The following is a 26,359-nucleotide window of genomic DNA, read 5'->3' as shown; positions in this document are numbered from 1 at the left end:
AGTCAAAACTACATTGATACCAAGAAAAGAGGCACTAATTGCCTTCTTTAAGATACAAAAAAATTTTCCAACTTTTTTAAAGTTCCATAAATAGACAACCATTCTCTAGCATAACTTTTTAACAATTTGAAAAACTAAGAGGCTTCTAGAGGAAGACAGGATCATGTCTCTAAACATAGCTTCAAAATGAATACACCCTGACCACACTATTTAACCGGGCAGCTGATGTGCTAGAGGAATCTGGCTTGTTTTCAAGTTAGAAAGTAACATAATACCTTCGCCAATATCTGGCCCCCATTTCAAACATATAGATTCACAAATTTGCTCAATATGAGGCATGAGCACTGGGGTTTAGAGACCACAGCCCTCTGAATATGAGGGGTTCTTCCCAGCTCACTGGCAGTGACCGTACCCCTCACGTAGCTGAAGGCCAGAGGGAGTGAATACTATGTCCCAAGGCGGTTGTAAAAATCAAGTAGAGAGATGGAATTATCTGAACACCGAAAAGAGTGCCACAAAGGCAAGACATCATTTGATGTGTACAACGTTTAAAATAGTGCATGGTACATTGTAAATTCTACACATGTCCTGTTCATTTAAAAAAAAAAACAAAAATGTTCCTAAGATCCATGGTACTGAACTCTAGTATGAATTTCTTAGTAATTAGCTACACAGAATACTTCCGTGGTTGCCCTGCTCCCCATTCACTTTTTATCCCACTCTAATACTTCTGGAAATGGCTGAAACACAAACCAGATTTGGTCTTTCTAGCACTCTTACCAAAAGGTTATTCACAAAAGATGCTTAGTTAATAGGAAATAGCCTTTAGTATTAAATGCTACATAAGCTAATTAATGCATTAAATTAGAGGGGTACCATATGGAAGCTGAAATTCAGTATGCTATTCAAAATCTCAGTCATCGGGGGTCCTTAGGCTCACTAATCAGGGTGAAAAGGAGGGACCTTTATTTACTAGGTTAGCATCACAAGTGACTCTTATTTTAGTCCCTCTGATGCATCAACCTGCCTCTCCCCTACCTCCTTCCCAGCACACTCTCAGCTGTATGCTTGCCTCCTTGCACTTCTCTGACCTCCACCACTGAACATCTCCAGCCTTAGAAGATGGACTTCTGTCTCCATCGTCACTTCTCACTCCCCATTTGATCGACAAGACACTCTTTCTCCACCTCTTGACCTGACTTAGGTCACACAACATCAATATATATTCATGATGTTATGGATAAACTGTCATGTACACTGCACACTGACTAGGTACCTACTGTATACAAGGCACTGGTGAATGTAAAGCTTAATAACTTTCTGTCTGCAAGCAGCTTACAATAACTAAGGCACTTATGTCATTTTCTCATGTATAAAAAAGTACGTAATTTTTAAAGTATGATTATATCCTATAGGAGTACAAAAGGCAAAGTTATTGTATTCTCCTCACTGATCTTTCCCCCATCACTTTCTGGCCCCTTCCTCTCCTTTATTTTACCTATTACCTTACCTCCTCTACTTACCTGATAAACTACATATCTACTTTTTCGGTTATTTATCAATAGCTATCTCCAACTCCCAGAATGTAAATTGCATGTGAGCAGGGACTCTATCCTTATTCACTGATAGGTCCCCAGACCTTAGAATACTACGTGGTCCAGAGAAGGCACTTGATAAATATTTGTGAAAGCAGGCCTTCCAGAAGAAGTGGCATTTGCATTGAACTTTAACCAATAAGAAGGGTTTCAATAGTTGAGGAATGGGGGAAAGAATATTCTAGAAGGATGAATCAGTTCGGGCAGTACAGTATAACTGAGGTAATAAAGTGGCTCAAAGATGGAGAAATGAAAGGATTGGTGGAATTTAACCATTTTAAATTAACTTTATGAAAGAAAATAATTCTTGCATCAACAGTATTATATTTTAGATATTTCAATGACATTTATGGGCCAATCTAAGTATTTTTAGTGTGATCCAGGTCCCAAATGGATAAACCACAAAGTAAAGATCAAAGTAAAGATGTATTTGTTAATATCATGGAGAACAGACTGAATCCAGAAAGTAGGGAAGCTGGGGAATCACTTAATGGTGATCTATTTTTTAATGTTTAAAGCTTTTTAAATAGTATTTGTTTAAATGGTTTATATCCAAGTCATTCCTCTGGAATTAACTTGCTTGCAAGGAATTTTTGTCTGCCACACCATTTCTAACTGCCCTGAATAGGCTGTGACTTTACGTCTCTATCTTGCTTCAAGTCAAAGATAAGTCTCTCCCAGCATTACAGCTGATTGAATCAGCTCCGGGATGAATATCAAAAACAGGGATGTGGCCCAGGTGATGTGGGCCCAACCTCTGTTTTCGTCCAGCTTTCAGCCATGTCTTCCCAGTCCACTTCCTGGTATGAAATTTAAAACTTGGTGTGTCTCAAATGCCTCTGCAGGGAGGCTTCTATTGTCCTCACTGGGGGAGAGGGGAGGGGATTATGACTTGCATCACAGATGCCTCAAGTAGGGAGCTGTGCTGAGGAACAATTTATCCAAGCTCATCAGGTCTTAATTATTGAAAGTATAGAGCAAAGAATTTGAAATTCACAGCCAACAAGAAATGCCCACTTGGCCTCTAAAACTTTGAAACGATAAAAGCCCTTGGGGAAGACTGTGTTGCTCCTTAGTTGCCTTAGAAAACAGATTAATATGACAATTCCAGTAACTTGGAAACTGAGCTTACCAACCAGCCACCCCTAGAGTATGCCAACCCACAACACTGCCTGCAACCAACTGGGTGTTGTGGGTTAGACCAACACTGGGAACATTTTCAATTCTTATAAAGAGTCTAAGGACACCAAACAGAAAAAGTGGTAAAAAGGTCCAGTGGCTTTTTTTTCTATCATCCTCTTGAAATAAAAATGGATTTTTTAAAAATGCAAGCTAGAGAATAACCACTTCCATTCTTGCAACCCAGCCAGGTTTGGGATGAAAGCAACTACTTCAGAAAAAGGATGAAACAGCAGCACACAAACCATGGAGGAGAGAAAGGGCTGGAAGATGAAAACTCTCTTAGTGTAGTCAAAACAAAAACTTGATCAAAGCACACACTTCCCAGTCTTGAAACATAGAATAAAGACTTTATTGTGGAGAACAAAAGACTCTGGAAGGAAGAATGAAAACAAAGGAATGGCCAAAAGAGAGAGGGGGAGAAGCAATGACATTCTTCCAAGACCAGGAACGAAATTCATCCTAGAAAGAAAGAGCACATGAGAAAGGCAACTACAAAACAGAAATAGAAAATGACTGTGACATATTGGGCCAGGAAGCCAATATGACAATATTTTCTCATAAAATGATATTCTATTTCATCACCATATGCTTTACGAAAATCCAGTATGTTCCTGACAGACTTCTAACATTTTTTCCCAAGATGGTTAAAGCTTTAGGGAATGTGTCAAAGATACTTAGCACCCACTGCATTTTTGAATATTACACGTCGGTAACTCTCCGGTTCATGAATTTTAATAATACCACTGTAATTCAGTTTGCCAATCACTCTCCCCAGCACTAGCTGATAAAAACATGCAACAGCAGATTCTGTTTTGGTTTTGTTCCAGTATACTGTTGAATCTGCAAATGGAAATTATATATATGTATAAATATATATGTAAAAGTATATATATTATATATATATTTATAACATTTTTTTAAAGAAAACGTATGCTAAGATGAGATACAAACATTATTTGAAAGAATTATTTCAAAACGCTGGTTGACTCACTGGCTATTGCAGAAAGAAGTGAACATTAAAGATTTAATCACTCAGTCATACATACACCGTTTCAAACTAAGTAACACAAATGAGAACTAAACAGGAGATTAAAACGAGGCATTTTGTGCTGTTTGCTCTGCACATTTCCACGTGGAGGACTTTCTAAGCTATTCCTCAGCCTTTTACTTTCATTCTACCTGTATTTGCATATCTCTAACCACCTGTGCATTTCTAGTGGGTTACTGCATCATCACAAATGACACACCATCCCCGGAAAAGTGCCTGGCAAACTACAAGATATTATATAAATACTGAATGAGATGTTGTACCATTAATCATGATATATTAGTGTAACAGTGAAATAATCTATCAATATTTTGCCTTTTGTCTGGCTTCCCTTTCTTTATTCTGCTATTTTATTTCTGTCAAAGGCTAACATTATCCTTCCAGCCGCCTGAGCTTCAAATGCTATTATCCTTCATTCTTCCTTTCCCCACTTCACCTTCCCAAGGTTACCAAACTCTGTTAGTTCTCTATTAGTTCATTCACTAACGTAGCCTTTTTCTCTTCCCTCTTCCCCAAACCAGACCCTCATCATCGCATACCTAGACTCTGCTAAAAATCTCTTAAGAGCATCCTGCTTCCAGTTTGGGTCCCCTCTCATTCATTCCTTTTGTTGACACCTGGTAGAGCTTTCTAAAATTGCTAGTTTAATCTTGTCACTCCTCTGCACAAAAACAAAGGCAGCTGCTCTTTACAGGATAAAGAACAAAATCCCCATTCCATAGCCCAGGGCCAAGGTAGGCAGCCCAGACTCTTTGCAGCTGCACCTCCCATTATTTCTCTAAACAAGCTCCTTGCTGCACGTAGATGCTCCACTCCCACAAATTGCACGATTGCCAGTGGCTGCTTGCCCTGCCTGAAGCACCCTTCTTCTCTTCCCACCTGTTTGAATCATAGTTCCCTGTTAGGCCCATAAAGCCTCCTGAGCCACCTTTGCCCACAGGTTCTCTCTATCTTGGCACTCATCTGGTGCTTGTTCAAAGTCTAATGTGTATCACATGGCTGCAGGACTGCCACACCAATGTAGAAACTGTAGCTGTGTCTTTTACTTTCCCCAAATAGATGTAAGCTTTGTGAGGGTAGGAACCCTCACATAACATTTACTGAGCACCTGCTGTGTGCAGAGCCCTGCTTGAGGTACCACAAAGATAGGAAGGTACCTTCGTCCATTCAGGCTGCTATAACAAACTACCACAGACTAGGTGGCTTATAAAAAATGGAAATTTATTTGTCTGGAAGCTGGAAGTCCTAGATCAGGGTACCAGCATGGCTGGGTTCTGATGAAGGCCTTCTTCCAGGCTGCAGACTGCAGAATTCTCAATTTGTTCTCATAAGATAGAAAGGCGGGAGGGATCTCTGGGGAGCCTCTTTTATAAGGGCACTAATCCCACTTGTGAGAGCTCTGCCCTCATGATCTAATAGCCTCCCAAACCCCCACCTGCAAATACCATCACCTTGGGGGTTAGAATTTCAACATATGAATTTTAGGGGACACATTCAGTCCACAGCAGGAGGGTTACACTTTTTTGGCATTTTACAAGAACAAATATGGTACCATGCATATCGTAGCTGTCCCATGCACATTTTGAGTGAACTGATTTCCATAATTTTTATATTTTAGAATTATTATTTTTAGAATTAATCTGTCAAAATTAAATCTCCTAAATGTCTTCTTCATTTTACAGTAGGGAAACTATGGTGAAGAAAGATAAAATGTCTTCCTAATCCAATGTATTGGTAACAAAATAATATCTCAATGCACATTTTTGTTTTCAGTTCCGCTACTCCAACTGCGAAGTCCTTCTCATCTCTTCAAGAAAAACACTGTGACCAAGATTCAACTTTTCTTTCCATTGGTAATTAATGAATTGCTCTTCTGCCTGAGGCACTTTGTGGCTTCGGTCCCCTGGCCAAGAAGGCACTAAGTCTTGCTTTCTGATCTTTCATTTTTTCATATGATTCTCCTTATTTAGACCCAATCATAGGAAGCCCAAATCCTATGGAACTGGAGCCAAAGTCAAATAAATCAAAATAGATGCTTCTTACTCCTACTGTTCACAGTGCCAGATAGTTCACATTCACAGGTAATTCCTGAGTTTTCCTGATAACCACTGAAATTCCAAAAAATGTGCTTGATCACATGCCTCAGCTACTTTGCATTACACAAAAACAGACATATGTCCAGGAATATTTTATACTTATCATAAAGAGATTTTGGTGAAGGAGGGATTGATAAACCACATCATGTTATTTGGAGAATGAGAATATGCCAAATGATAAATCTTCACACTTGTTTAGTAGAAAGAAGACTCAACATTTTGAAAATCAAATAGTCCAAATAAAAGGTGATTTTAAAATACATACAATATTATCAAAATGTATAAAACAAAAAAATACACAATTAAAGCACTAACACTAATATATTAACAAAGTTTTTTTTTCTAGGTATATTCATTCATTTACCATTCACTGAGCATACACTCTTGGAGAATTTACTAAGTGCGAGGTACTGTGTTAGGTATTGAGCTGTGAAACTTTTTTACCAGTTCTCCAAAATTCTTAACTGCATGTATTAATTCTATGATGAAAAATAAGATTTTTAATTGTAATAAAGTTGTGATGGTTAATTTTATGTGTCAAGTTGACTGGGCCACAAGGTGCCCAGATATTTGGTTAAACATTATTCTGGGTGTGTCTATGAGGGTGCTGTATGTATGTATGTATGTATGTATGTATGTATGTAATATGTAATGTATGTAGGGAGGTAGGTACCTATTTTTCAACATTAAACATAAAACTTAAAGTTGATAATTGGGACTTCATTAAAATTAAGGAAGTATGTTTATTAAAGGTCATTACTGAGAAAGTGAAAATGCACTGAGACTTAAAGAAGATATCTGCAATGTATATATCTGGGAAAGTACTTATATCCAGGATATATAAAGTATACCTATAAATCTGCATGTAAAAGACAGACAACCTATAAAAAATGGGCAAAAGACTTGATACAAGTAAAATATTCAAATATAACTAAACATCTGAAAAGATGCTAAATATTATTAGTCATTGTGAAAATGCAAATTAAAACCACTTACCATTGTGCATATCTTAAAACTTATAAAGCCTGACAATTCCAAGTGTTGGCAAGCATGTGAAGAACTGTAATTCTCATGCACTCTAGTGGTAGTTTAATGATGGTAAAACATTTTGGAAAACTGGCATTACCTACAAAGGCTGAGCATTAACATTACCTGTATTCCAGCAATTCTGTTCTCAAGGAAATGCCCAAGAAAAATGCATGCATTCACCAACAGACATGCACAGGAATGTTCATAGCAGCATAATATATATATAGCCAAAACTTGAAAATGACCCAAATGCTCATCAATAGATTTGAAAAATAAACTGTATTAATTAAAGAAATGAAAAGTAACAAATTACTGCTACTAGCAACAATATACATAAACTTACAAACATAATGATTGAAAAAAGCTAGATACAAAAGAGTAACTTCCATTTACACAAAGTTTCATCAGGCATAACTAATCTGTGGTGCTAGAAGTCACAACAGTGGTTTCCTTTGTGTGTAGGGATGGAATAGTGAGGCTTCTGGGGTGCTACTTCTTTTTTGATTGAAGTGTTGGTTACACAGGTATTTTGGGGTGGTAAAATTTCACTGAGCTGTATACTTACGATTTGTGCATTTTTCAGTATGTACGTTATACAACTCCTTAAGAGAAAGTTTAGCAAATGGTACCACACAGCCTGCTGAACAGTTCTCATCATACAGCATTTCAGGTTCCTTAGAGACAAGGATCTGGCAAACATGTTCTTAATTCTCATTACTCACCAACAATAGTCACTGATTTCTTAGTGCTTTCACTAATGACTACCTTTGAGCCTGGATTGTATTTCTCCACCCATTTCTTCCTATCAAAGTTTCTATCTTCCCTTTAAGACTGACTAAACAATTCCATCTTCTTTCTTGATTTCTTAAGGAAGCCTTTTGATCACATTCTACTGTATCACGTTCCACTGATCATGTTCACTGCATCTTCATAATTCTCAGTAAGTTTATGGCCACTTTTTTTCTTTTACTTATTTGTGGAATTCTGTCCTCTTATTTTAATTGTTTTTATTTCTGTTTTCACTCTTTAAGGGGAAATATTGTATCTCAATCATTTTTTAATAGCATCCTATTCCATAGGTAGTCCCTGGGACCTGCATATACTATTTATACTTTTACACTTTCCAAATTTACACCTTCAGCCCAGTCCTCTCCCTGCAACTCCAGTCCTGTGTATCCATACGCCAACTCCTTATCGCCACTAAAATTTCTAACAGGCATCTTAAACATCACATTCCAGCCCCTAACTCCTAACCATTCCCCTCAAACCTGTGTCTTCCAGTCTCTGAATGAATGGCAACTCCATCAGTTTCTCTGGTCAAAAACCTTAGAGTCATCCTTAACTCACCTCTTTCACTCAACATCCTACATCTTATTCATCAGTAAATCCTGTCAATGGTACCCTCAAAAGAGAATCCAAGGCTGAACCCTTCTGCACTCCTCTATACTAGGACCCTGGTTCAAACCACCGTCACCTCTTGCCTGGAACAGTGCAATGGTCTCCTGCCTTTGATTTTTCTCCTTAGTCTGTTCACACCCTGGCCAGCATATCCTTTTAAAAATCTAAGTCAGATCACATCAGTCCTCCTGAAATGGCTTCCCGCATTCACAGGGCAAAAGTGCTATGCCACCAGACCCTTCTCTACCCAAAGCATCTCCTACTACTCCCCTCCCAGCTCCCTGCTGATGCCCTGCTGCCTGCCGTGCTGTTGCTCTGCTGCCCCAGGCGTACTCCTGACTCTGGAACTTCACGTTTGCCATCCCCTCAGCCAGGAATGTTCTTCCTTCTTTGAGTCAAGGAGCTCAGTCCCTCACCTCCTTCAAGTCCTTCCTCAAACACTACCCTCTTCATGAGGGTGTCCCTGGCCAGCCTACCTTAAATTGCAATCCCACTCTCTCCCACACTCCTTTTCCTCCTTCCTTGCCTTATTTTTCTCCACAGCATTCAACACTGTCTATATCCTATACATTCTATATGTTTACTTAGTTTTTTTTTCTATCACCTGCTTTCACCAACTAAAATGTGAGCAGCACAAGGACAGATACTTATATATATTGTGTTCATTGATGTATCCCTAGAATATAGAACAGTGCCTGACATGAAGTAGGTGCTTAATAAATATCTATTGGATTAATGAATAAACAGTAGGTGCTTGATATATCATCTAGGAATTAATGAATAAGTGAATAAATGAAATAGTTCACAGCGTTTCGTTTTCCAAAGATATAATGTGTCAGTTTTCATCTTCCCTTACAATTTATTTTGCCATACTGGATAGATATCTTTTTATGATACATGACCCATTAATCTGCCTTCTTAAATAGAAACTATAGATGCCATTTAACTCTTTCTTTCTGACTCTGGGTCACTGGTATAAACCTAAGTCCCTGCAAATGATATCTTCAGAGCTTATGAAAGCTTATGAAATTAGCTCTGCCTCCAGTAAGTTTTGTGCTGTTTTTGTCATTTATCTCTACCTTCACTCACTGCTTTCTTTATACATATTTGGATCAAACCTTTTCTAATTTGCAGGTTGAAAGTCAGGCTTATTAAGCTTATTAGAAATGAGTCTGTTGGCTCTGACAATGAAGGGATGTTCCTATGAGTTAAATTCTAATACTTCAGTACTCAAGTGGTACTCAGCATCCATTTTTGCTTCTCAGAAGTTGACCTGCTTACTTCCAAGTTTTACTATGCTGGCAACTGCAGTGACAAGATAAATGACTTCTAAACACTTGGGAAAATGAGCTACTAATGAAAATGTTGGGATACATGTATATATGTGAATATATATTCCTTGGTGTACATATATATGTGCAAAAATATGCATTGTGATAAAACATGAAGTTGACAATTTTCTTGCATATTGTATTACTGCAAATTATCAAATTTTAAAAACTTAACTGTATCATCACATATTTTGTAAGTGAGACTCCATGTTCCATGTGCTATAAGAAATATAAAATTCTTAATTACATTCCATTTTAAACATTATCTTTGACTATGGGTTTCTAGAATCTTGCATGTCTGTAATTTTGTTCTTTCCTCTGACAACTGAACCACAGTTGACATGCATAAAATCAATAAATGTCCAATTAAGGATAAACTGTCTCGGCTTCTGGCATCTCGATAATTTCCATCTTTTTCTAAATTGAATTAAATTTATGGGATCAAATTATTTATCATTAAAATCAGCTCTCTTACACTTTCATTTTTCCATTGCATGCATTTTTCTAAATAAGTGCAAAAGTGTAATAAAATTTAAATTATTACATAAGCCACTGCTATGAAGGTTAAGATAGAGGATGCTGCCAGAACTGAACTATCAGCTGAGAGGCAGCTCTACCAGGCTGAAAGCATCAATTTGTCATTCCAGATCCAAAGGTCCAAATTTGGCCTGGAAAAGACAATAAAAGGGGTAAAATGTATAATGGTCCCAAAGTGGTTTGTATGCAAGTAATAACCTTCTGTTGGCGAGTGCTTTGTTCTCAGTAAGCAATCACTATTATTGTTGTTGTTGTTATCATTCTCATTATAATTTTTGGTGTTATTACATAAACATACTCTATTTGTGTCATACACCTAAATAGACTGCAAGGGCCCCCAGTCTTCCAACAAACATTTGCGGAGCACTGATTCCATGCCAGGCACAGATCTTCTCACTTCCTTCCAGAAGGTCATCAGATGTCTAGCCCAGGGTACTTTTCTACTATCTGTCATGCCCTGTATCATGGTGAAGCCACTGTGATGCAGATAAAAAGCTTCGATGCAGATCACAACAGTCACTGCTTACTCAAATTATCCATACTGCCCAAACAATTCACATTAATCATAGGCTCATATAACAGAATGATAAGGGGAATCCGAAAAAACATCCAGTTCAGCTCTTCACATTTGACTGATAAGGAAACCAAGGCCGAAGAATAAATAACATGACCAAGGTCACATAGGAAATAAGCTAGAGAGTTAAGACCACAAACTAGTCTTCATTCGTCTGTCCTACTGATAACTCAGTAACTATTAACCAGACATTTGAGGGGTGACACATGTGGCAATTTAGAGGAATGAATCCACAGCCAGAGACTCCTGGATTGGAATGTGTGCTCCAGGATATACACCAACTGTCACTTAAACTTTCAGAACCTCAATTCCTCTTCTGTAAAATGGGAATGATAATAATACCAACTCAGATTTAAATGAGATAATATAGGTGAAGGACTTTGAGTAGTACTAAACACAGTAAGTACTCAATGAGGGGAAGATGATATGTTCGCCTTCATTACATGTTATATAGATACGATGTAGAAACTACAGTAAATATTGTGTTAACTTCACAGTGCTGGAAATGTTGCTTTGCCAGTCCCAAAGCAGAACTGTGTAATAGAGTTTCACAGGCCACAAAGAACTGCCCTCAGTGGCTGCCTTTGGGGTTACTATTCCAAGTTTAGAAAATGTAAAGATAGAAAATTGCTGAACCCAGTGAAATGCCAGATGTTCAAAACAGAATGGCCTTCCAGTCAAGTCAATATCACTTCTGGATGGATACTGATCATTAAAACCTTTCTCAATAATATCCATAGATTACTAAATCTAAATATTCTTAACAGAGATAAATACCCTGGATTTCTGTGTATAATTCCATTCAGCCTTTACCAGTTATAACGCTTGGTGCTAGAGACATTTTTGCTAGTGTGTTATAACCACACAATTAGTACCCTTTTCTCCTGGTGACAGAGTCTACATTTCTGACACAGCCAGAGGAAACAAAGCAATTTTATTTTTAAACTACCATTGTTTTTAGTTCCTTTATCCCCCAAACCATAATGAGATACATACAGAGTATCCAATTTTAGATTTGGTGGGCTACCAGGATATTTTCTTTCAGGAGAAAAAAATTGAGAGGAAATCACTGTACAAATAATCATGTCCCTCTGGACTGTGCTGGTAACCAGCGGGCAATATACTTTGTCACTCCCAAAGCTTTGTCATAGAAACCACCAGAACTGAGGTGGCTCCTATAGAAACCGCGCAGTCCTCGTGACCTTCCCAAATGGAAAAATCTGGTTTGAACAAGTTAGAAAGGCAAGAAGAATTGACTCAGGGTTCACAGGCTTCATAATCTAATCGAGTTCTTTTTTTTTTTTGTACAGAAATTTAGCAAAAGAGATCAAATAAACATTCTGAGAATTTTAAAGAAAGAGAAATCTCTGGCAGTGATTCAGTTCTGCTAAGTCAGAGTCCAATTTTTCAGTAAAAAGGTGGTGAAGGTGCGGAACCCCAATTAAAGCTCAATTGTTAAGTCATTCCTGACCCTTGGCCATGAAAACAGCTGGTCCCACAACTTCCTGTTTTGTCTTGACTTGCATGTAACACTGATGCAATGTCTTATTATTTTGCAGAAATAGGGATTTTTAAAAATATATTACACATATACTTTAAAATTACATACATATAATGAAAAGATTAGAGGTTATGAATCCACTCTTTGTTGTCTTGCTTTAGGTAAAAATTAAGTGAAAATATATAAAAAGTAACAATTAGGGGAAGAGACCACTAGTAAACAGAAATAAGTGCAATTCTTCCCTTGCTGTTTGTTAAGCTAGAAGAGTGGGCCTCTCCTCTCCTTGGGCCTCTAGAATATACACACGCTCACACTCATACTAAAGTTTTTCAAATACACATATCTCCATGGATCTTTACGCCAGTTCTGAGAGGGAGGAAAAAACATGTAAGAGAGAACATTTATGGTACATGGGCTCAGCCATGCACAGCCCCAGGTGTTCTCTCATTCAGCTTCTCAGCTGCCCTTTGAAGGAGGCATCAGCAGCCCCTGCAGACATAAAAACTGAGCGGCAGGGAGATGAAGTGATTCAGTCCAGGTGAGTGTGGAGTGAGTGCTGCAGCTGGGCTGTCGGACTGTTTTCACTACACACACCACCGGATTAGGACCTGCCAGATTCAGACATTCCCCCACTACCGCCCAAGCTCTGGGAAAAAAACACATTATTTGAAGTTTATTGTTTAATTGCAGTGAGATAGAAATTTCAGGAGACAAAAGGAGGAAACATGGGGAGGGGAGAGGAGGGAAGAGTAGAAAAGAGGAGGGGAGAGTTGGGGAGAGGAGATCTGGGAACAGAACCTCTGACCTTCTAATGCTGCAGGTTTTGGAAAGCTGCCAAGCTGCTCAAGGAGCCATGCAGAAAATAAGTTCTCTCCCTTCAAAGAAATTTTTTTCCGGAAAAAAAAAGGGCCATGAACAGCTTTCTTTTCCCCAGAAGACTAGAGTGTTTTTCCCTCAGGTCAATGACCATCACATAACAGATCATATTTTCATTTTTGTTTTGGCCCCTGGCAAGCTTAGAATCACATTTACAGCTCAATTTTACTAACCCTATTGGACCTTATAGTCTAAATATTTATTGTATCTTTTTACCTGACCTTGCCTTTGTATATTTATACATTCTCAGGTACCAATTTTTAATTATTTTATGTTAGCTTGTAATTATATATACTTGTAGACAAACCCAATTACTATATAATCAATAGATAAATTACTTTATGCATTTGATCACTCTCTCTACTACCTGAGATAGTTGTTAGTATATATTAATTTTGTTTGACTAAGTAAATATGCTTAGTCCCACTGCAACTGTCCCACTAATAAATCTACAGTGAAGAGTACAAGGCACCCATAACAGTGGACTTGAGCTAATCCAGCAATTGGCAAGAATTGCCCCAGACATGTGACATGTGAACTGAGACTTATAAGCATTAACTAAGAGAGGAGAGAAGTGGAGAAAGACTGCAATTGGGGAGCACTTCAAGCAGAGAAACAACACGTGCAAGGCTCTCAGGTACAAAGGAAGAGGCTTCCTTCCAAACTGTGAGAAGGCCAGTATGACTACCGCTTTGACAACGAGGGAAGGAAGTGGTATTAAGGTGGAGAGACAAGCCATGCCAAAGACTTTGGTCTTTGTCCAAAGAACAATGATGAGAATATTAAATGACTCACGCAAAGTCACCCAGTCAGTAAATAAAGATGTGTATAGCAAATATTAACAATGCAGCTTGCAGCCAATAATCAGCATTAAGGGGAAATCTGGAACAATCACAATCATTACGTTAATGCTTTCACATACAGATCATTATCAAAATTGCTGTTAAGTCAAAAACAAAATTTAACAAAAATCATGTTAAATAGTTATTACTAAATTTACGATTACGTACCCCAGTTCACATATGAGAAAACTGCTGCTCAGAGGAATTAAGTGATTTGCTTGAGATCACTACAGAAAAGTGGTAAAACTGGGACTAGAAATCTGCACTATTGAATCAAAATCTTGTGTTCTCTCCATGAAGTATGCCCCCTAGGATGCATAGCTGATCCTTTAAACACATGTTCAAGGCTGGGTACCAGGGAGCAAACCGGAGGATGTAAACTTTTATATAAAACTGGCCTTGAGCTCCATTCTTGAAGCATATAAATGACAGTGCAGGAGAATATGTGACATAATTTTATAAATTATTCTAATAAATAAAAAGTCATTATCTAGATCATTCATGCAAATCTATGATTAATCTTGAATTCTTACAAAAGAAAGAAAACAAAACATCTTTCACTATTGAAAGGTAATTTGAAATTTGTTACACTTAAGATGTGAAGAAATCTAGGCGAACCTTAGCTTTCTGTGCTTTGATTTTAAAAAGCTATCACTCTCAGGTGGAATTGACTATTCTTATTCCTATCCCTAATGAGGGAAACAGGAAAGTTTGAAGGGGGTATAAAGAAATTGTTTCCTCTTTTCACATAAATAGTGTTCTTTGCCATTGAGTTGTTCTTGTCAAAAAAAAAAAGTAGCTTCAAGCAATGTCAAGAAATGGAAATGGGGTTTTATCAAACGGTACTCTCGTCAATAAAGGAGAAGGAAATCTCATGAGAAAAAAGGAGGCAAAGAAGAGAGAGAAGTGTCCCCTGAAAGTCACTCAGCTGCAGAGGCTAAGAAATCTCAGCTTCTCAGCAGCAAGAGTTCTTGCATTGCCGTCAGGTGTGCTGCCACCAGGACCCAGCCACCAGCAGGACCCAGCCACCCTCCTATGAGTCGTCTTCCTTCCCTATTCAACCCACCAGCATTTGTTGAGCATCAGGGGATATGGACAGGACCCTGGAGGCAGTCTCTGTCTTCTTGACCATCAGAGTTCACTGAAGCTCTCTGTCATGTCATAATCTCTCTCCTCCAGGACTATACATTTTGTCCTCTACTCTGCCTCTCTTCCCTACCTCACACCTCTGCTTACTAATACCTTTGCCTGATCACTGCTTTGGTCCATTCACAACTTCTCTAGACCTCTAGGCCTTATGGCCTCAGTTATATGAGTTCTCTCCATAGTTGTTTTTGGTGTCGGCCCCTTCCTTCTAGAATACTCTACTATATTCCTCAGTCCGTATTCACAAGAAGAAACCTGACTGGCCTAGTGAACAACCCCTGTTCCAATTCTGACACAGCTGTTTCTACCAGGCCCCACCGCTGACTGCTCACCAGGCTATGGATTTGCTACCCTTGCTTCAGGCAATCAATGCTTTCCCAGCAAGCTGTAGCTGAGGGGAAAAAGCAGCATGGAGAGTAACATGGCACAGAATATGAGGGCAAGCTCTGACCTGACGTCTGGGTTCACATCCAGCTATGCCATTTACCAGCTGTGGGACTTTGGGCAAATTCCTTAAGGCATCCTCTATAAAAGGAGGGTGATTATAACATCTATCTCCTTGGGTTGTTCTGAGGATTAAACTAAATAACACATGAAAAAAACTTAGCACTATATTTAATGCCTAGGAAGGACTCCATAAGTGTCAGCTATTATAACTGTGTATATCTATGACTGATCCTCAGCAGATGGCCATGGGCAGGCCAATTGCCCTTGACTGGAAACTGTAGGCCCAGAGAAACTCATTGATGATGACCCGTTCAATCACAAGTGTGCAACTTCTTCAACCTCAGTTATGCCTGTCAAAGCTCACTAAGAGGTCTTTTTAAATGTTAGAGAGGATTTGGGGGTTTTTTCTGTCTAAATTATTTTCACATGACATGTTTAAATTTGCAAAATTAATATACAAGTACCTTCTGGAATAGGCTGTCAAAAGTGCCCTCCTTCATTTGAACATTCTATGAAATATTAATGCTTGAGCTTAGGGAAGTTTTTATGGTTGTTTAGGCATTTGTGTGTGTGTCTGTGTCTATGTACGTTTTAATAAGAACTCCCTCATCATTATGTGACCCATTCAGACCTAGAGGAAAATCCGTGCCTGTGTGCGCCTCAGCCATGGAAGCGCGCACTCGGCTTCCTGAGGTACTCCCTTCCCTTCGCGAGTAGAGCTTGGGTACAGAATGTCACCATCCTTTGCCTCATTTTATCCAACAAGCCTTCTGACAGGTCTCCCATCCTCTAGCTTTCTCCCAGCTTTAGTCCATCTTCTCAAGGATGACCCAGCCGTGTGGCTGACAGGGTCTTGGTGCTCCGGTCAGATGTCAGGCCTGAGCCTCTGAGGTGGGAGAGACGAGTTCAGGGCATTGGTCCACCAGAGACCTCCCAGTCCCTTGTAATATCAACTGGCGAGAGCTCTCCCAGAGATCTCCATCTCAACGCTAAGACCCAGCTCCACTTAACGACTAGCAAGATTCAGTGCTGGACATCCCATGCCAAATAACTAGCAAGATAGAAACACAACACAACCCATTAACAAAGAGGCTGCCTAAAATCATAGTAAGTTCACAGACACCACAAAACACACCACTGGACAGGGTCCAGCCCACCAGAATGACAAAATCCAGCCTCATACATCAGGACACAGGAACCAGTCCCCTCCACAAGGAAGCCTACAAAACCCACTAAGCCAACCTTACCCACTGGAGGCAGACACCAAAAACAACAGGGATTAGGAACCTACAGCCTGTGAAAAGGAGACCCCAAACACAGTAAGTTAAGCAAAATGAGAAGACAGAGAAATACACAGCAGATGAAGGAACAAAGTAAAAACCCACCAGACCAAACAAATGAAGAAGAAATAGGCAGTCTACCTGAAAAAGAAATCAGAGTAATGATAGTAAAAATGATCCAAAGTCTTGGAAACAGAATGGAGAAAATACAATAAACGTTTAACATGGACCAAGGAGAACTACAAAGCAAACATTGATGAACAGCACAATAAATGAAAATTCTCTAGAAAGAATCAATAGCAGAATAACTGAGGCAGAAGAAAGGATAAGTGATCTGGAAGATAAAATAGTGGAAATAACTACCACAGAACAGAATAAAGAATGAAGAGAATTGAGGACAGTCTCAGAGACCTCTGGGACACCATTAAATGCACCAACATTCGAATTATAGGGGTCCCAGAAGAAAAAGAAAGGGACTTAGAAAATATTTGAAGAGACTATAGTTGAAAACTTCCCGAATATGGGAAAGAGTCAATCAAGTCCAGGAAGCGCAGAGTCCCATACAGGATAAATCCAAGGAGAAACATGCCAAGACACATATTAATCAAACTATCAAAAATTAAATACAAAGAAAAAATAATAAAAGCAGCAAGGGGAAAGCAAAAAATAACATACAATGGAATGCACATAAAGTTAATAGCTGATCTTTCAGCAGAAACTCTGCAAGCCAGAAGGGAGTGGCAGGACATATTTAAAGTGATGAAAGGGAAAAACCTACAACCAAGATTACTCTACCCAGCAACAATCTCATTCAGATTCAACGGAAAAATCAAAACCTTTGCAGACAAGCAAAAGTTAAGAGAATTCAGCACCACCAAACCAACTTTACAACAAATGCTAAAGGAACTTCTCTAGGCAGGAACACAAGAGAAGGAAAAGACCTACAATAACAAATCCAAAACAATTAAGAAAATGGTAATAGAAACATACATATCGATAATTACCTTAAATGTAAATAGATTAAATGCTCCAACCAAAAGACATACACTGGCTGAACAGATACAAAAACAAGACCTGTATATATGCTGCCAACAAGAGACCCACTTCAGATCTAGGGACACATACAGACTGAAAGTGCGGGGATGGAAAAAGATATTCCATGCAAATGGAAATCAAAAGAAAGCTGTAGTAGCAATTCTCATATCAGACAAAATAGACTTTAAAATAAAGACTATTAGAAGAGACAAAGAAGGACACTACATAATGATCAAGGGATCAATCCAAGAAGAAGATATAACAATTGTAAATATTTATGCACCCAACATAGGAGCACCTCAACACATAAGGCAAATGCTAACAGACATAAAAGGGGAAATTGACAGTAACACAATCATAGTAGGGAACTTTTACACCTCAATTTCACCAATGGACAAATCATCCAAAATGAAAATAAATGAGGAAACAAAAGCTTTAAATGATACATTAAGCAAAATGGACTTAATTGATATTTATAGGATGTTCCATCCAAAAGCAACAGAAAACACTTTCTTCTCAAGTGCGCATGGGACATTCTCCAGGATACATCATACACTGGGTCACAAATCAAGTCTTGGTAAATTTAAGAAAACTGAAATCATATCAAGTATCTTTTTGGAACAAAACACTATAAGACTTGATATCAATTACAGGAAAAAAACTGTAAAAAATACAAACACATGGAGGGTAAACAATACACTACTAAAAAACCAGAGATCACTGAAGAATCTATTAAAGAGGAAATTTAAAACCACCTAGAAACAAATGACAAAGAAAACAGGATGACCCGAAACCTATGGGATGCAGCAAAAGCAGTTCTAAGAGGGAAGTTTATAGCAATACAATCCTACCTCAAGAAACAAGAAAAATCTCAAATAAACAACCTAACCTTAAACCTAAAGCAATTAGAGAAAGAAGAACAAAAAAACACCAAAGTTAGCAGAAGGAAAGAAATCATAAAGATCAGAGCAGAAATAAATGAAACACAAACAAAGAAAACAATAGCAAATATCAATAAAACTAAAAGTTGGTTCTTTAAGAAGATAAACAAAATTGATCAACCATTAGCCAGACTCATCAAGAAAAAAAGGGAAAAGACTCAAATCAATAGAATTAGAAATGAAAACAGAGAAGTAACAACTGACACTACAGGAACACAAAGGATCATGAGAGATCAGTACAAGAAACTATATGCCAATAAAATGGACAATCTGGAAGAAATGGACAAATTCTTAGAAAAACACAACTTTCCAAGACTGAAACAGGTAGAAATAGAAAATACAAACAGAACAATCACAGAGCACTGAAATTGAAACTGTGATTTAAAATCTTCCAACAAACAAAAGCCCAGGACCAGATGGCTTCACAGGCGAATTCTATCAACAATTTAGAGAAGAGCTAACACCTATCCTTTTCAAACTCTTCCAAAATATAGCAGAGGGAGGAACAAGGCCAAACTCATTCTATGAGGCCACCATCACCCGGATACCAAAACCAGACAAGAGATGCCACAAAAAAAAGGAAACTACAGGCCAATATCACTGATGAACATAGATGCAAAACTCCTCAACAAAATACTAGCAAACAGAATCCAACAGCACATTAAAGGGATAATACACCATGATCAAGTGGGGTTATCCCAGGAATGCAAAGGTTCTTCAGTACACGCACATCAGTCAATGTGATAAACCATATTAACAAATTGAAGGATAAAAACCATATAATCATTTCAATACATGCAGAAAAAGCTTTCGATAAAAGTCAACACCCATTGATGATAAAAACCCTCCAGAAAGTAGGCATAGAGGGAACTTACCTCAGCATAATAAAGGCCATATATGACAAACCCACAGCCAACATTGTTCTCAGTGGTGAAAAACTGAAAGCATTTCCTCTAAGATCAGGAACAAGAGAAGGTTGCCCATTCTCATCACTATTGTTCAACATATTTTGGAAGTTTCAGCCACAGCAATCAGAGAAGAGAAAGAAATAAAAGGAATCCAAATCGGAAAAGAAGGAGTAAAACTGTCACTGTTTGCAGATGACATGATACTATACATAGAGAATCCTAAAGATGCCACCAGAAAACTACTAGAGCTAATCAATGAATTTGGTAAAGTAGCAGGATACAAAATTAATGCACAGAAATCTCCTGCATTCTTATACACGAATGATGAAAAATCTGAAAGAGAAATTAAGAAAACACGCCCATTTACCCCTGCAACAAAAAGAATAAAATACCCAGGAATAAACCTAACTAAGGAGACAAAAGACTTTTATGCAGAAACCTATAAGACACTGATGAAAGAAATTAGATGATACAAACAGATGGAGAAATATACCATGTTCTTGGATTGGAAGAATCAACACTGTGAAAATGACCATACTACTCAAAGCAATCTACAGATTCAATGCAATCCTTATCAAACTACAAATGGGATTTTTCACAGAGTTAGAACAAAAAATTTCACAACTTGTATGGAAACACAAAAGACCCCAAATAGCCAAAGCAATCTTGAGAAAGAAAAACAGAGCTGGAGGAATCAGACTCCCTGACTTCAGACTATACTACACAGCTACAGTAATCAAGACAGTATGGTACTGGCACAAAAACAGAAAGATAGATCAATGGAACAGGATAGAAATCCCAGAGATAAACCCATGTACTTATGGTCCCCTTATCTTTGATAAAGGAGGCAAGAATATACAATGGAGAAAAGACAGCCTCTTCAATAAGTGGTGCTGGGAAAACTGGAGAGTTGCATGTAAAACAATGAAATTAGAACATTCCCTAACACTATACACAAAAATAAACTAAAAATGTATTAAAGACCTAAATGTAAGCCAGACACTATAAAACTCTTAGAGGAAAATGTAGGCAGAACACCGTATGACATAAATCACAGCAAGATCCTTTAGACCCACCTCCTAGAGAAATGGAAATAAAAACAAAAATAAACAAACGGCAACTAATGAAACTTAAAAGCTTCTGCACAGCAAAGGAAAACACAAACAAGATGAAAAGACAACCCTCAGAATGGGAGAAAATATTTGCAAATGAAGCAACTGACAAAGGATTCATCTGCAAAATTGACAAGCAGCTTATGCAGCTCAATATCAAAAAACAAACAACCCAATCCTAAAATGGGCAGAACACCTAAACAGACATTTCTCCAAAGAAGATATACAGATTGCCAACAAACACATGAGAAAATGCTCAACTTCACTAATCATTAGAGAAATGCAAATCAAAACTACAATGTGGTATCACCTCACACCAGTCAGAATGGCCATCATCAAAAAATCTACAAACAATAAATGCTGGAGAGGGTGTGGAGAAAAGGGAACCTTCTTGCACTGTTGGTGGGAATGTAAATTGATACAGTCACTATGGAGAACAGTATGGAGGTTCCTTAAAAAGCTAAACATAGAACTACCATACGACACAGCAATCCCACTATCAGGCATATACCCTGAGAAAACCATAATTCAAAAAGAGTCATGTACCACAACGTTCACTGCAGCTCTATTTACAATAGACAGGACATGGAAGTAACCTAAGTGTTCATCAATAGATGGATGGATAAAGAAGATGTGGCTCATACATACAATGGAAAATTACTCAACCATAAAAAGAAACCAAATTGAGTTATTTGTAGTGAGGTGGATGGACCTAGAGTCTGTCATACAGAGTGAAGTAAGTCAGAAAGAGAAAAACGAATATCGCATGCTAACACATATATATGGAATCTAAAAAAAAAAAAAAAAAAAAGCATCTTCTTATGAAGAAACTATGAGCAGGAGAGGAATAAAGACGCAGATGTAGAGAATGGACCTGAGGACACAGGGAGCGGGAGGGGTAAGCTGGGACAAAGTGAGACAGTGGCATGGACTAATACATACTACCAAATGTAAAACAGAAAGCTAGTGGGAAGCAGCCGCATAGCACCGGAAGATCAGCTCGGTGCTTTGTGACCACCTAGAGGGGTGGGATAGGGAGGGTGGGAGGGAGATGCAAGAGGGAGGAGATATGGGGATATATGTATATGTATAGCTGATTCACTTTGTTATAAAGCAGAATCTAACACACCATCGTAAAGCAATGATACTCCAATAAAGATGTTTAAAAAAAAAGAATATATATGATATAGGCAAGTTATTTAACCTTTGCAAGACTGTTTTCCCACTTGTACAATGGGAACAGGAATATCTACTACCTCACTGGGCTGTTTCATGGGTCAAACAAAATAGAACATAACCTATCACAGTACCTGGCACATAGATGTTGAATAGAACCCAGTATGCTTTAGTTGTTATTGTTATTCCAAGAGAAATAAAATGTTTAAAATGTATGGCTGGTTCACTCTGCTGTACACCTGAAACTGGCACAGCATTGTAGACCAACTATACTCCAACAAAAATTTTTAAAAATCATATGGTGCTCTCCTCAAAAAATCATATGATATTCAATGATGAAAGTGTAACCCCCGAAGCTCAGTTTCTCCCATTTTTAAAGTAAAAATAGTACCTACTGCAAAGTAAGCATTAAATAGGAAAATACACGTAACAGTACTTTGTAAATTATATGGGTGTATTAGCCTTATTTAATATATTAGTTTTGGCACTGGTGTTATTAGTATCACAATACTTGAAGCAATCATAAGTGCTGTCATATACACACCCATGCAAAATCCACAACCAGTTCTCAATTTTCAGCCTCAGGATTAAAGATGACAAAGATACACTGTTTTGTTTCCTGAAGAGAAAAAAGCACACACACAAAAGAAAAGAATCATTAGGGAATGAAATAGTCTGTTACTGTAAATTTTTTAAAAGGGCAAATTCAGTTAAAATTTTCAACCTTGCAGTTTGCAATAATGAGTAATAGAGGGAAATAAGTCAAATATATTTATGCATATGCAGGCTGAGTAAGACAGCTGGATTTGGTCATTAGGATTCCAAATCCTGTTGGTTTCTCTACAGGAAAAATAAGAGATAATATGATAAAATAAAGATAAGACCATCAAGAAAAACATCATGCATCTAACCTCAACAGCCAGGTGCTTGGAAACAAGCACCAAAGCATCTCCATGGTAGAGGGCTGACCTATTTTGGAGGCTCAAGTAAGGAATTCTCAAACTTGAGCAAGCATCAGAATCATGTGGAGGGCTTGTTAAAACACAAATTGCTGGGCCCTACCACCTCAGTTTCTGAATTAATAGGCTGGATGGAGCCCAAGAATTTGCATTTCTGACAAGCTCCCAGATGATGTTGATGCTGCTGGTCTAGGGACCATACTTTGAAAACACCTAATCCACAGTGGAAAAAGGACAGCCTCTTCAATAAGTGGTGCTGGGAAAACTGGACAGGTACATGTAAAAGAATGAAATTAGAACACTCCCTAACACCATACACAAAAATAAGCTCAAAATGGATTAAAGACCTAAATATAAGGCCAGAAACTATCAAACTCTTAGAGGAAAACATAGGCAGAACACTCTATGATATAAATCACAGCAAGATTCTTTCTGACCCACCCCCTAGAGTAATGGAAATAAAAACAAAAATAAACAAATGGGACCTAATGAAACTTCAAAGCTTTTGCACAGCAAAGGAAACCATAAACAAGACCAAAAGACAACCCTCAGAATGGGAGAAAATATTTGTAAATGAAGCAACCAACAAAGGATTAATCTCCAAAATTTACAAGCAGCTCATGCAGCTCAACAACAAAAAAACAAACAACCCAATCCAAAAATGGGCAGAAGACCTAAATAGACATTTCTCCAAAGAAGATACACAGACTGCCAACAAACACATGAAAGAATGCTCAACATCATTAATCATTAGAGAAATGCAAATCAAAACTACAATGAGATATCATCTCACACCAGTCAGAATGGCCATCATCAAAAAATCTAGAAACAATAAATGCTGGAGAGGGTGTGGAGAAAAGGGAACCCTCTTGCACTGCTGGTGGGAATGTGAATTGGTTCAGCCACTATGGAGAACAGTATGGAGGTTCCTTAAAAAACTACAAATAGAACTACCATATGACCCAGCAATCCCACTACTGGGCATATACCCTGAGAAAACCATAATTCAAAAAGAGTCATGTACCAAAATGTTCATCGCAGCTCTATTTACAATAGCCCGGAGATGGAAACAACCTAAGTGCCCATCATCGGATGAATGGATAAAGAAGATGTGGCACATATATACAATGGAATATTACTCAGCCATAAAAAGAAACGAAATTGAGCTATTTGTAATGAGGTGGATAGACCTAGAGTCTGTCATACACAGTGAAGTAAGTCAGAAAGAAAAAGACAAATACAGTATGCTAACACATATATATGGAATTTAAGAAAAAAAAATGTCATGAAGAACCTAGGGGTAAGGCAGGAATAAAGACGCAGACCTCCTAGAGAACGGACTTGAGGTTATGGGGAGGGGAAAGGGTGAGCTGTGACGGGGCGAGAGAGAGTCATGGACATATACACACTAACAAACGTAGTAAGGTAGATAGCTAGTGGGAAGCAGCCGCATGGCACAGGGATATTGGCTCGGTGCTTTGTGACAGCCTGGAGGGGTGGGATAGGGAGGGTGGGAGGGAGGGAGACGCAAGAGGGAAGAGATATGGGAACATATGTATATGTATAACTGATTCACTTTGTTATAAAGCAGAAACTAACACCCCATTGTAAAGTAATTATACCCCAATAAAGATGTTAAAAAAAAAAAAAAGAAAACACCTAATCCACATAACTGATATTTCTGTAGAAATGCTCAACTCCCTGAGGATGGTTGGAAGGAGAACGTAATAGTGTTGGGGATTTTTTGTTTCATTTTTAACTTTACTGAGGAATAATTGACCAATATAATTGTGTATATTTAAAGTGTATAACATGACGATTTAATATATGTATACATTGTGGAATGATTAACAAGGTCAAGATAATTAACACATCCATCACTTCACATAAACTCCGTTTTTGTTGTTGTTGTGAGAATGCTAAGATCTACTCTCGGCAACTTTCAAGTACACAACACCTAATGTATTATTAACTATAGTCACCATGCTACACATTAAGGCTGCAGAACTCATTCTTCTTATAACTGAAAATGTGTTCCTTTTGACCTGTATCACCCCATTTCTCCTCCCCCCACCCCCAGCCAATGGCAACCAGCATTCTACTATTTCTAGGAAGGTGACTTTTTTACATTCCACATATAAGTGATATCATACACTATTTGTCTTTCTGTGTCTGGCTTATTTCACTTAGCAAAATGCCCTCCAGTTTCATCCATATTGTCACAAATGGCAGGATTTCCTTCTTTTTTATGGCCGGATAATATTTCATTGTATATATATGTTTCACATTTTTTTTTTAATCCATTCATCCATTGACGGACACTCAGGTATTTTCCATATCTTAGCTACTGTGAATAATGCTGCGATACACAGGGATGTGCAGATCTCTCTCAAGATACTGATTTCAATTTCTTTAGAAATATATCCAGGAGTTGGATTGCTAGATCATCTGGTAGTTCACTTTTTAATTTTTTGAGGAACTACCATACTGTTTTCCATAATGGCTGTACCAATTTACATTTCCATCAACTGTGTAGGAGGGTTCCCTTTTTTCCATATCCTTGCCAACAACATTTGTTCTCTCTTATCTTTTTGATAATAGACATCCTAACGGCTATGAAGTGATATCTCATTAAGGGTTTGATTTGCATTTCCTTGATGATAGTGATGTTGAGCACTTTTTCACATACCTATTGGCCATTTGCATGTCTTCTTTGGAAAAATGTCTATTCAGATTCTTTGCCCATTTTTTAATTCCCAACACTATTGAAGAGACTATCCTATCCCCATCGTGCCTTCTTGTTGCCATTGTCAAAAATTAGTTGACCATATATGCATGTGTTTATGCCTGGGTACTCTATTCTGTTCCAATGGTCTATGTGCTTCTTTTTATGCCAGTACCATACTGTTTTCATTACTACAGCTTTGTAATATAGCTTGAAATCAAGAAGTGTGATGCCTCCAGCTTTGTTCATCTTTGTCAGGATTGCTTTGGCTATTCAGGGTCTTTTGTGGTTCCATACAAATTTAAGATAGTGCTTTCTATTTCTGTGAAAAGTGCCATTGGTGTCTTGATAGGAATTGCATTGAACATGTGGATCATTTGGGGTAATATGGACGTTTTCTCAATATTAATACTTCAAATCTAAGAACATATGATAGATTTCCATTTATTTGTATATTCTTCAATCTCTTTCATCAATGTCTTATATTTTCAGTGGACAGGTCTCTCATCTCGTTGGTTAAATTTATTCTGAAGTATTTTATTGTTTTTGATGCTGTTGTAAATGCGATTATTTTCTTAATATCTCTTTTAGACAGTCCTTTTTTAGTATATAGAAACACAA

The 26,359-nt window shown here is 37.9% G+C and overlaps 1 long non-coding RNA gene across 2 annotated transcripts in view; it reads right to left on the bottom strand.

Moving 5' to 3' along the window:
- Window positions 1-26,359, bottom strand: part of LOC307194793 — a 474,472-nt gene that overhangs the window by 388,068 nt on the left and 60,045 nt on the right. The window contains exon 2 of one of the 2 annotated variants that reach the window (XR_013830630.1): window positions 22,599-22,673. The exons of the other annotated variant lie outside the window; for it this stretch is intronic. This is a non-coding gene — a long non-coding RNA (uncharacterized lncRNA). The remainder of the gene's footprint in view (window positions 1-22,598; window positions 22,674-26,359) is intronic. 2 annotated transcript variants of the gene reach the window in all.

The sequence above is a fragment of the Stenella coeruleoalba genome (assembly GCF_951394435.1).
Source record: "Stenella coeruleoalba genome assembly, chromosome: 11".
NCBI lineage: Eukaryota > Metazoa > Chordata > Mammalia > Artiodactyla > Delphinidae > Stenella > Stenella coeruleoalba.
The sequence above is the reverse complement of the archived record's forward strand: the minus strand, read 5'-3'. Positions and strand labels throughout refer to the sequence as shown.